The 12,872-nt window shown below is 34.9% G+C and overlaps 1 long non-coding RNA gene across 2 annotated transcripts; it reads left to right on the top strand.

The window, feature by feature from the left end:
* The first annotated feature begins 634 nt into the window (after positions 1-634).
* On the top strand, positions 635-9,688 carry LOC129454735 (uncharacterized). 2 transcript variants are annotated; one of them, XR_012367798.1, is made up of 2 exons: positions 635-1,600; positions 8,999-9,688. It is a non-coding gene; the product is annotated as an uncharacterized lncRNA (long non-coding RNA). The 2 variants fall into 2 exon arrangements; XR_012367799.1 differs by lacking the exon at positions 635-1,600 and adding an exon at positions 6,706-7,430.
* Positions 9,689-12,872: the final 3,184 nt, after the last annotated feature.

The following is a 12,872-nucleotide window of genomic DNA, read 5'->3' as shown; positions in this document are numbered from 1 at the left end:
GAATTCTGAGATGTTAAGTCAGAATTCTGAGATACAAAGTCAGAATTCTGAGATACAAAGTCAGAATTCTGAGATACAAAGTCAGAATTCTGAGATACAAAGTCAGAATTCTGAGATACAAAGTCAGAATTCTGAGATACAAAGTCAGAATTCTGAGATGTAAAGTCAGAATTCTGAGATACAAAGTCAGAATTCTGAGATGTAAAGTCAGAATTCTGAGATATAAAGTCACAATTCTGAGATACAAAGTCAGAATTCTGAGATACAAAGTCAGAATTCTGAGATACAAAGTCAGAATTCTGAGATGTAAAGTCAGAATTCTGAGATATAAAGTCACAATTCTGAGATACAAAGTCACAATTCTGAGATACAAAGTCACAATTCTGAGATATAAAGTCACAATTCTGAGATACAAAGTCACAATTCTGAGATACAAAGTCAGAATTCTGAGATATAAAGTCAGAATTCTGAGATGTAAAGTCAGAATTCTGAGATACAAAGTCAGAATTCTGAGATACAAAGTCAGAATTCTGAGATACAAAGTCACAATTCTGAGATACAAAGTCACAATTCTGAGATGTAAAGTCACAATTCTGAGATACAAAGTCAGAATTCTGAGATGTAAAGTCACAATTCTGAGATATAAAGTCACAATTCTGAGATACAAAGTCAGAATTACGACTTTGTTTCCCTTGCAATTCTTGTATTTTTCTACAGAAATATGCCATATATTTCACAATTCTTCTGACATAGTTTCTCACAGTTACTCATTTGGATCTTGCGTATGGTCATGGATAACATTATAGAGTATTATTTTCGTTGCGGTTTCACAAATAGAGAGATCCTGATTTCATTGGAAGAGTCACACAACGTAAAGCTAAGCCTCCGGACTCTTGAAAGAACGTTACAGAGGAATCGGTTGTGGCGAAGACGCAACAAAACAGATGATGCAGAAGTGGCATATTTTATACACCAACAGCTTCAGGCATCAGGGCGTCAACATGGCTATCGGTGGATGCACCAGAAATGTTGGATGTCTGGGATTATTACAGACCGAGAAACGGTTCGCCAGTTAATGCGACTTTTAGATGGACAAGGTGTGGATCTTCGTTCGAGAGGTCGTCTACGTCGACGCGTATATACCAGTCGCGGGCCAAATTATGTTTGGCATATTGACGGGTATGACAAATTAAAACCTTACGGAATATGTATAAATGGATGCATTGATGGTTTTTCCAGAAAAATCATCTGGCTCGAGGCTTACAAAACTAACAATGACCCACGAATAATTGCAGGATATTTCGTAAATGCTGTTGATGAAAATAACGGATGCCCACAAAGAATTAGAATTGACCATGGAACTGAAAATACTCATATGGCAGATATGCAAAAATTTCTCAAAGAAACTGCAAATGGAGAAAGTGTCACACTTGGTCCAAGCACTGGAAACCAAAGAATAGAACGATGGTGGTTGACACTGAGAAGCCAGTGCATACAGTTTTGGATGGATCATTTTGAACAACTTAAAGAAGATGGACACTTTGTTGACAGCTTTATTGACAAATCTCTTATTCAGTTTTGCTTCCAGCATTTTATTCAGGTAAGTTAACACATTTGGTTCAATGTCAGAGTCAGAATCATTTGTGACCCCGCCTGTGAAGGCTAATGTCGTGTAATAAAGCTTCAAAGTATTCATGACCAGGGTTGCAGTAAATGATATATGCAATTGACACTACGCTTTTATTCTTTTATATTTAATATAAAATAAACAAAGAAGAACCCAATAAATAAATAAACATTTAAAACATTACATTATCGTCATTGCAGGAGTGCAATTTGCTGGTTGTCCTGCAGGTGACCTTGTAACTCTGTTGTACGATGCACTTATGAATGAACGATTACTCCAGAGCACTCGTATATCTACGATGATTTTAAAGTGCAACTTAAGTTACGAAGCTTTTGGGAAACAGCCAGTAATTCTAAGATGATTCGTACGATCGTTTTTACGATCTACTTAGCCTTACGATGCTTTTGGGAAACCCGGCCCTGGTCAGTGCAGGCATAAATATTGCGACTTTAAACTTTATTCAAAGCAGATATTTGTTCCACCACTAAAATTTCAGGAACAGCTTCCCTGTTTTTTAACTCGAATTATGTCAAGGAAACCACGTTATTATTAAATACATTGATCATTTTATGTCGATAATGTTTACAGAGCCCCGCGCGCGTTGCAGAAAACAATTCTATTTTGGCGGAAAGAGCAAATCTTTGATCACCGTTTTATAATTAGCACACTCAGTTTATAAACCATACTCAGATCCCTTAGTTTAACAAATCGCGCTCATTGAGACTGGGTAGCAACGGTACACACTTCTTACACCACTGTAACACAACGTTTTTTGCATTCCGTACCCACAAATTAAACAGTATGCACGCTCTTGCGTTGTGCAATCCGACCCCAGTTTTTTCCAAACTGTACTCACATCCTGCAAATGGAAGAATAAAACAACGAGTAACAAGTTTATTGTATTCTTTAATTCTATATAATTCAATTAAATACATTTAACTATATGCTTAAATGAACTATATATAGCTGGGTTGAGCTAGACGTACATTGCACAACAATTAAATGAGAACGATGTCTTGCCATTCTGTTTATGTATATATACTATATACATACATATATACGTGTGCGCACACGCACACACACACACACACACACACACACACACACACACACACACACACACACACACATACATATACATGTATACACACATGTATATATAAACTCCTCACAAGTTACAGGGTTCTTTCAATCAAAAAAAAAAACTTTACTCCAAAAGTGATGTGAACATATGTAAAATACGTCCAGCTTAAATTCAACACCCTATTATTAATATTATAATTATTTTTATTATTATTATTATTATTATTGTGCATCGTATGGAGAAAGAGTTCTGATGTAACCTGCATGACAAATCGAATCAAAATTAAGTGTCTGAAAATAAATGGTATTTAAAAATAAAAAGTGGTTGTGACACTTTGTAACTTCATTTCTTAAGAGAAATAATTCAAAATGTATCAGTATTCATGATAAAACATAATTAAACAATATCACAACACCTAAATCAGGTGAAACTTAATTAAAAAAACATTAAAAAAAGCAAATGATACTATCACAAAACATTGGGGTTCGTGGGTCGTGTCCGTGTACCTTCGGATAATTCGTTTATTCGTTTCTGTCTTCAAAACGGAAAAACAAAGAAACAGTTCATTTATTACATATTCCACTCTACTCGTGAACATAAACACCAGTTTTGGGTTTGTTTTTGTCAAAATGTGATCTACTGCATCAAATAAATTTACAATAAAACCAAAACGAAAAATCAAGCATTTTATGATCAAAGTTCGTTTTTGTCCACCGGAAGTTCTCTTGTACTGGCTTGTGAACAGGAGCATTATAAATATTAACATTAAATAGCAACTTAAGGGGAACACTATGTGCTACCAAGCGACGGACACATAAAGCTGCCTGCTGTGCTGGAGCGTGAGGGTGTAGCATACACGCGTGTACCAGCGAACAATATTATTATACTATAATAAAAATATACTACATAATAGGCATATACTATAATAATAAATAATACACAAGCTTGAATACAAATTTATAGGCGTTAAGTTGTAGAACAGCCCCTAGACTTCTTCATACTCAGTCAATTTAATACCTTAGCAGAAATATGCCAATGAAATCATTTTAATAAGGTTGTGCATATGACAGAGCAATCATGCTCTCCTGTAAGTCTTATTCGCTTATACAGTCCCACTTTTAAACTTTTTTCTGCTTTTTTCTGCTATTATTATTTATTTATTATAAACACCTTATGTAGTGGAAGAGGTTTGCGCAGCATTTATTTTTTAGGCAATAGCCTACACATTTTTTTTATCACGGTGCATGCCATATCCGAATAAATAATAATAAGAGAAAAAGGTTTAAAAGTGGAACTGTATAAGCGAATAAGACTTACAGGAGAGCATGATTGCTCTGTCATATGCACAACCTTATTAAAATGATTTCATTGGCATATGTCTGCTAAGATATTCAATTGATATTATAATATATGCCTATTATATAGTATATTTTTATTATATAATAATGTTGTTCGCTGGTACACGCGTGTATGCTACACCCTCACGCTCCAGCACAGCAGGCAGCTTTATGTGTCCGTCGCATTTATTACATATTCCACTCTACTCGTGAACATAAAACACCAGTTTTGGGTTTGTTTTTATCAGAATGTGATAATGCATCAAATAAATTTACAATAAAACCAAAACGAAAAATCAAGCATTTTATGATCAAAGTTTGTTTTTGTCCACCGGAAGTTCTCTTGTTCTGAGAGCTTGTGAACAGTAGCATTACAATGCAATCCGTGTATCGTTCGTTGAGATTTTTCAAATTAAAAACAAAAATAATAAAACGAATAACGACTTGTTTTTCGATTTTTAGATTGTGCATTCAGATCAAAAATACAAAATATGAATAACGGGATTAGGACAAATTTTAATTTTGATTTTTTATTTAATACCTTAGCAGACATTTGCCAATGAAAGCATTTTAAACAGATCAGGGCTGCGTTTCCCGATAACGTTGTCTCTTAGCGCGCTACGAAGACTCTTAAGTTAAACCTTAACTACAGGTATACCTTTCCTACGTGTGTTCTCTGAACTATACCTTAGGATGTTGCTCAAGGTAAACCTTCTTAAGTTCGACCTTAGCGGGTGCTGTCCATGGTGGAGGTGCTGAATAGGTTGATATCGATTGCTCGACAATCAATTATTCACTTCATGTAATAGGTTTCGCTGCGTTATGAGATAGCGGTGTTCTTTATTAAATAAACATTTTAGAAATAGTTCAAGTTTAATTTATTAGGAATATCTGGTAAAAAAATATTTCAAATTGCAAACAACTAAATTCAACCTTCTATATTTTATATCAGACCCGTGCAAAACCCGCAACTTTATTTCCAAACGTATCATGTTTAAACTGCTCCAATTCATCCGCTATGCCTTGAAAGGATCATTTATATTAGGGGTTCCCAATAAGTGCGTTGCACAGGGGAATAAAGTGGGTTGTGCAAGTACTTGGCTGTGCATTACACTTAAAGTATATAAAAACAAACTGCTGTTGTTCATTCGTTCACGCGTTTATTGTGCTTGGAAGCAGCGCGTTAACAATGCGGATAAACCTTAATGGACGCATTTCTGGAGCCTGTCTGTCTAAATATAACATATCAAATATTATATAATAGCCTATAAATATATAGTATGATTGCTTTAGATTTTAGCTTTGATTAGTTTTAATGTGGAAATTTTGTTGACCTTAGACTATCCAAGCAGTAATGAAGTGCACAGTTTATTTTGAATGTTTATCAAGAATATGGCATGCAGTTGCCTCAAAGTTATAAAACATAAAAAAACTTCGCTGCACAGTCGAATTAACATTAATAATCATAATTATTTTTTGTAATTTTACCCGATTTATTTATGCAGCTAGAATACTAGCCGTTAGACTAAGATTTAACGGATATGAAATGCACAAATGAAATAGTAGGATTCGCTGTATAGCTGCCAGTTTCACCAACTCCATCACCCAAAATATATATTTTTAAATAGTTTCTTAATCCTGTAGCATTTAATAGTTCGCAGTTGATGTCCCTTTGGAAAACATAATTAAAAATCTAACAACCATCAATGTAATGATGTCTAATTATGTAAATGTTTTATTATTTAAATATAAAAATATTTGCCTAATTAAACACGGAGTGTATTGCATTTTTTTTTAACAAATATTTAGTTATATAGACTACAATGTAAGCTTTTATGAAAGTGATGGCCCCTAGTGGACATCATGTGGGATAAGGTATAGCTAAGAGTGCTCCAGACCAACCTTCCGAACGAACGACTTACAGAAGTGATACGTAACTAAGAACGTTTCGGAAAACACGTATTAGCGATAAGGTACAGCTTAAGGTACAACTTAAGAACGACGTAGTTTCGGAGAACGCAGCCCTGTACCTTAGCGGGATTCTTAAGGTATACTTTCTGACGTACGACGTTACCAGGTGCTGTCCATGGCGATGGTGCTGAATAGGTTGATATCGATTGCTCGACAATCAATTGTTCACTTTATGTAATAGGTACTTCGCTGCGTTATGAGAGAGCGGTGTTATTTATTAAAGAAACATTTCAGAAATAGTTCAAGTTACATTTATTAGGAATATCTGGTAAAAATATTTCAAATTGCAAACAACTAAGTATAAACCATGTAGGCTATATTTTATTTTATATCAAACCCATGCAACTCGCAACTTCATGTCCAAAAGTATAATGCATAAACTGCTCCAATGCATCCATTATTGCTTCACTTTAAAGGATAATTTATATTAGGGGTTCCCAATAAATGCGTTGCACGGGGAAATGGGGTGGGTCGTGCAGGTCACCTGGCTTGGCATTGCACTTGAAATGTATAGAGACAGGTTGTTGTTCATTGGTTCGCGCGTTTATGTGCTTGGACACTGCGCAAGCAGCGCGTTTACAATGCAGATAACGCCTAATGGAAGCATTTCTGGAGCCGCGCCTGTCTGTTTACCTTAAATATAACATAAAAATATATATTATGATTGTTTTAGATTTAAGCTTTGATTAGTTTTAATGTGGAAAATTTGTTGACCTTATACAAGCAATAATCAAGTGGAGCATTTTCTTTTTAATGTTTATAAAGAATATGGCATGCAGTTGCCTCAAAGTTATAAAACATTAAAAATCAACAATTATGATTTCGTGATGAATGTGCTACCGTGGCATGCAATTTTTTAACTTGATTTGTTTTATTTGCAGCTAAAATAGCCGGTAAACTAAAGATTTAACGGATATGAAATGCACAAATAAAATAGTAAGATTCGCTGTATAGCTGCCTGCCGTAGTTTCACCAACTCCTCCACCCAAACTCTTTTTTTAATAGTTTCTTTAGCCTGTAATAATAGTTCACAGCTGATGTTCCTTGGAAAAAAATGTTAAAAATCTAACAACCATCAGTGTAATAATGTCTAATTATGTGAATGTTTTCATCTTTAAATAAATAAAAAATGCGTGATTTAACACGGAGTACTTCAACTTTTTTTTAACAGATATTTAGTTATATAGACTGCAATATACACAAGCTTTTATCACAGTGATGGCCCCTAGCGGAGTCAAGTGGGATAAGGTAAAGCTAAGATTGCTCCAGACCAACCTTCCGAACGAACGACTTACAGAAGTGATACGTAACTAAGAACGTTTCGGGAAACACGTATTAACGATAAGGTACAGCTTAAGGTACAATTTAAGAACGACGTAGAGCTAAGAAGGTTTCGGGGAACGCAGCCCAAGTAGGTAACAGATTACAGACATTTTAATAAGGTTGTGCATATGACAGAGCAACGAGCAAGAGCAATCATGCTCTCCTGTAGTCTTATTCTCTTATACAGTCCGACTCTTGTCGGATTCTGTGGTGCGGGATTAAATTTAAGAGTATAAATACGGTAGCAGTCGGAACTCTGGGGTACCCATATTGGACGAATGATCCTCACCCAATGTGCATGTAATAATATTGTTAATAATATTGTTTGATATTGTTCAATGACTAATTGCACATTTTAATAATTTATGCTATATCATCTTTTCAATATTTAGTTAGGACTCATTCCATTGTGAATTGCCTTTTTAAGTTTATAATATTGCTTATTTTTGCTATCATTGCTATATTAATATCTTATGCCGTTTATTTTACATTTATTTTACCAGCACGGATGTATACACTGTTCTATGCATACTTTACACATTATTTTAAGCACAGCCTTTGGTCATTATTAACTTCACATTAAAATAATGAATTATAAGAGCTTAATAATACAATGTCTCTGCAAATCTTTAGTCTCCTCACGTATTGCCTTCTACAAAATAATAGATGAGATCTTACATGGGAGCACAGTGCTATTCACGTCCTTATAAAAGGGCTGTATCTGTTATCACAATACTTGTTCTGTTTAAAATTAGATATTAATATAGCAATGACAGCAAAAATAAGTAATAATATAAACTTGAGAAGGCAATGCAGTGAATGCACAATGGTATGAGTCCTAACTAAATATGGAAAAGATGATTTCACATCGCATAAATTATTTAAACGTGCAATTAGTCATTGAACAATATCAAACAATATTATTAACAATATTATTACTTGCACATTGGGTGAAGATCATTCGGCTAAACTTTTAACAAGCGTGTGCTACAATTAAGAGTAATTCTGTAGGCGACATTTCAGCACTTGACAAACGTCGAAAACAAGTCGTTATTCGTTTTATCATTTTTGTTTTTAATTTGAAAAATCGATTGAACGAACGATTCAGGAATTGAGGGGAATATGTTTATTCGTTTATCCGTTTTGAAAACATAAAAGAATAAACAAATTATCCGAAGGTAGGCCTACATGGACCACATTGACACCCAAAAATGATCAGTCATCATTTACTCACTCTCATGTACAAACCTTTATAAATGTATTTGTTCTGATGAACACAAAGGAAGATATTTTTGTAACCAAACCTTTTGTGGGCCCCATTCACTTCCATAGTAATGTAATTGAAACCTTTATTGTTTTCAATATTTTTCGATCATTAGTAGGCGAAAATATTTTTTTTCACGGCCGTACTCAGTCAATATTAAACATATCAAGGTGATATTTTGACCACATGTTCTCTGTATATTGAATGATTTTATGTAAATAATAAAGCAACGTAAATCACCAAAAAGACTTCAGCAGCGGGTTTTCACGGGCGGGCTCACATTTTAGATGATACATTATCTAAATTTAAATAAATTAATAATTTAACCTTTATACATGTCATATAATTATACCTCAGATAAAATGGTTTTGTTTGTATTTTTTATATTGAAGGAGGATCTTGATGAAACAGTCGATGCCTGGAATTGCCACAGGATAAGGCCAACTCACAACCCACGTGCCCCCAGTGGTCGACCTTCAATAATGTTTGCTGTTCCCAATTTATATGGAGTGCAGAATTTCGTCCATCCAGTTGATCAAACAAAACTGGCCGTTTGCAGAGAGGATTGTTTATTTAAAGACTATCCTTGTGATGAGGACGTATTTCACATCTGTGTGGAACTAATGGCTGACCATAATCTTGTCATGCCAAATGATGTTTATGAAATTACAGACCTCTACCTTAGACTTCGTCAGTTGATCCTTCAGGAACTGGACTTGGATGACTAGGTTAAATTATTCTACAATATCCACTAGAAGCCATTTAAATACACTGTGTACACTTTTAAGAGTTCAGATTGACAAAATATTGAAATTTGGGCCATTTTTTCTTCATAAATTGACACCTGTACTTGTTGAACTACAGCAATACCCTCCTTTACTCAATGTACAGTGTTTGGACAAGTCATTTGATATGATAATTTGCTGCCTAAACATATATTTAAGAAATGAGGTTTTTGTATTTTATAATTTATAATGAGAGGACTAAACATGTTGTTGTGCGTATATTTGGGCACATCATCACAATCAATCTTAGAACTTTTTCTGTCATCTTGGTATTTTGAATAAAATGTATATTAACCATGTTGGGGTATTTCGCTCTAAAAACTCTTTATCTAAATCAGGGATGGGCGTCTTCGATCCTGGAGGGCCTCTGTCCTGCAGTGTTTAGCTCCAACGTGCCTTTTGTTTAATTATGGTTGGAGCTAAACCCTGCAGGACACTGGCCCTCCAGGACCGAAGTTGCCCATCCCTGATCTAAATAGTAATGCTATACTCATAGATAATTGTACACTCATTACTAACATAATTGTCTGTAATACTGTATTTTGTATTACAGTAACAATTAAAAAAAGTTTAAAATGTTAACATTTAAAGGTGCAGTGTGCAAATTTTAGCAGCATCTAGTGTTGAGGTTGCGAATTGCAACCAACGGCGTAGTCCACTGCTCACCCCTTGCTTTTGAAACACATAGAGAAGCTACGGTAGCTGCCACCAGACAAACATGTCATCGTCAGAGACAACTTAGTAAAAATTGTCCGTTAAGGGCTTCTGTAGAAAAATGGTGGCACAAAATGGCGAGTTACATGTAAGAGGACCCTCGTAATGTAGATAAAAAGGTCTCATTCTAAGGTAATAAACACATAACGGTTCATTATGAAAGGTCTTTGTACACCCCTGATAATATAGTTTTGTAAATTATTTTTCATTTCTGTCTAGAGATCCTTCAAAAAATTACACACTGCACCTTTAAAATATTAGAATAAGTTAACAATTTAAGCATTTAAAGATAAGTATTTAAGTAAATGTTATAGTAGCTATATAGACAGCTATATAGCTATAAGGAAAATGCACATTGTTAAAAAAATCCATAGAAATTGCAGCTGGGTTGCCGGTAACTTACCGTAGATTTAAATTTATGTTGTTTACTGGCAACATTTTGTTCAAAGTTAAATGAACATTTAACATTTACAAGTCTTTGTCTAAAATAAAAAAACAGCATCAAGCAAAACATTCAAGGAAACAAAATCTGAAGCAAAAAAAAAAAAAACAGAAAAAGGTTGATGATGATTTCTGGTTCCCAGAATGCTTTGCATGAGAGGCTGTTATTGTATAGTTTTATTCTGTAAAGATAAAGACTTGTTAATATTTAAAATTCATTTAACTTTGAACAAACTCTTGCCAGTAAATAACATAAATTTAAATCTACTGTAAATTACAGGCAACCCAGCTGCAATAACATTGTAATTTCTACGGAATTTTTTACAGTGCAACAGTACTGCAATATATGACATTTACCATTTTAGAAGTGCCATCGAATAACAAGATTCAACAAATTGTGCTGCTTTTCTAGTGGTGATTAAACCGAAATGCATATTTAAATTTTGAACATGCAAGTATAAATATGTGTGGTAAAAAGGACAGGAGGACTTGAAACTTTATTGTGCATTATTTAATGCACAACTTGTATTGGCCACTGCAACTTAAGTGCACTCATCACATTGGTTCCACATATCCAGCTTATATTTGAATATACCGTAACACAAGGTATTTAACAAAAAATTAAATGGTAAATAAACAAACCACCGTAAACAATTCACTTGTTAGTACAGTATCGAAGTTCACTAGCAATGCAACCCAAAACTGTACTGTATCCATATAAAGAACACTTGATTTTAGAACACGTTAATACAATTTAAAGCCTGACTGACAAATTGACTGACAGAACAATGAACACAAGCAAATAGTGTTTTTGCAGGCCTTATGATATTCAGATATTTAACCTCTAAATTATATCCATGACCCAGACATTGCTCTCAAGAATTTTATTCATTTCTGACCTAAAATCAGGATAGCTGTCATAGTGCACTGAAAGCATAAAAAAACAGCCACATGTATGTGCCACAGGTCTTCTCTCAAAGCCTTTAAGGTCTGTGAAGTCAATAGTTATAGTTTTGCCGATAAAGAGATCGGAGCCTGTACAGAATCTCAGGAACAAAGACTGTTTCTTTGTGTCACACTCCCGCAGGTATCTTGTCAAATGCTTTGAAATTTCTTTTTGGTATGCATTCATTGTTTCAGGGAATTTCAGGGATCTCACAATTTTCTTCACAGTTGGCTGTAGTTCCCCATATGCAGCTTCAATTTCATCAAATTCCTTGCTCAAAGGCTTAAGTATGCTTGCCCATTGTTCGAGAACATAGGCAGTCTCTTGAATTAGTTTCTTGTGTGCCAGTTCTTGCAAAACTTGCTCAATGTTTTCTGCCGTGGGAAATGTCCGGCAACTGTAGCTGTCCAAGACGTCCAGTAATTCCTCCTGGTCTACACTGTAGAAGTCTGTTCTGCAGGTTTCTAAAACAGCACATTCATTTTCTGAGACGTACTTTAAAAAGTTGACAATCAGATCGCTTCTTACAGATCCCTGTATTGCTTGCTCCATAATTACTGGTGCAAGTTTTATTGGGAGATACTTTTCCTTCTTCCAGCCAAAGTATATGATTCGGCCAATGCTCTCCCACTTTTCCTGGCCAAAATCATGCCGAAGAAAAGGTACTTTAAAGCTGTTGCCTAGTGTGCACTGTTCATAAAATTCATGCCAGAATTCTGATAGGCAATCTCTGAAAACTCCACCAATGTCATGACCCATCTCATACTGCCCATTTGGGAGAAGCAGCCTGATTTCAATTTCACTCTGTGTGTGTGGAAGGCTTTCATCAAAGAAGTGTGAAATAAGTTCAGAAAATATCTGTCCCCGTCGAATCACAAGAATTCTTTTGTGTGGGATTGATGCTTCTGGGCTCAGAGGCAAAGTGTCTTCTAAATTTTGTTGATCTATCTCAGTGATTTCTCCAGTTAATATTGTCACTTCATCACTTGCATCTAGCAAAGCTGTTGTGGAACTGTGTAAAGAAACGTTGAGATCATCATATGCAACATTTAGATCCTCTCCGGAATGTAGGCGGGGCACATCATAACTGTTTAAACCAGTACTTTCCACAAAAATAACATCCACGGCATCTGAAGACTGAAATATTAGAGTAGAAGAAGAGGGGAGACTCTGGTCCTGATCATTTACATCCTCCACTGTGTCTGAATCTGATATTTCCACAACAGCTTCCCTCTTCATTTTTTTTGTTGTGAGGTAGAACCTCATCATTGTGAGTTTTGATGCATCATACATTTCCCCTACTGTACTGTTGTCATCTAATGACATTTCCTGATAATTCATTAGATCCACTTCAAATTCAGAAATGCTGCCTTGAGAATT

This window comes from Misgurnus anguillicaudatus, chromosome 24, assembly GCF_027580225.2.
Source record: "Misgurnus anguillicaudatus chromosome 24, ASM2758022v2, whole genome shotgun sequence".
Taxonomy (NCBI): Eukaryota; Metazoa; Chordata; class Actinopteri; order Cypriniformes; family Cobitidae; genus Misgurnus; species Misgurnus anguillicaudatus.
This window is presented reverse-complemented; position numbering and strand designations above follow the sequence as displayed.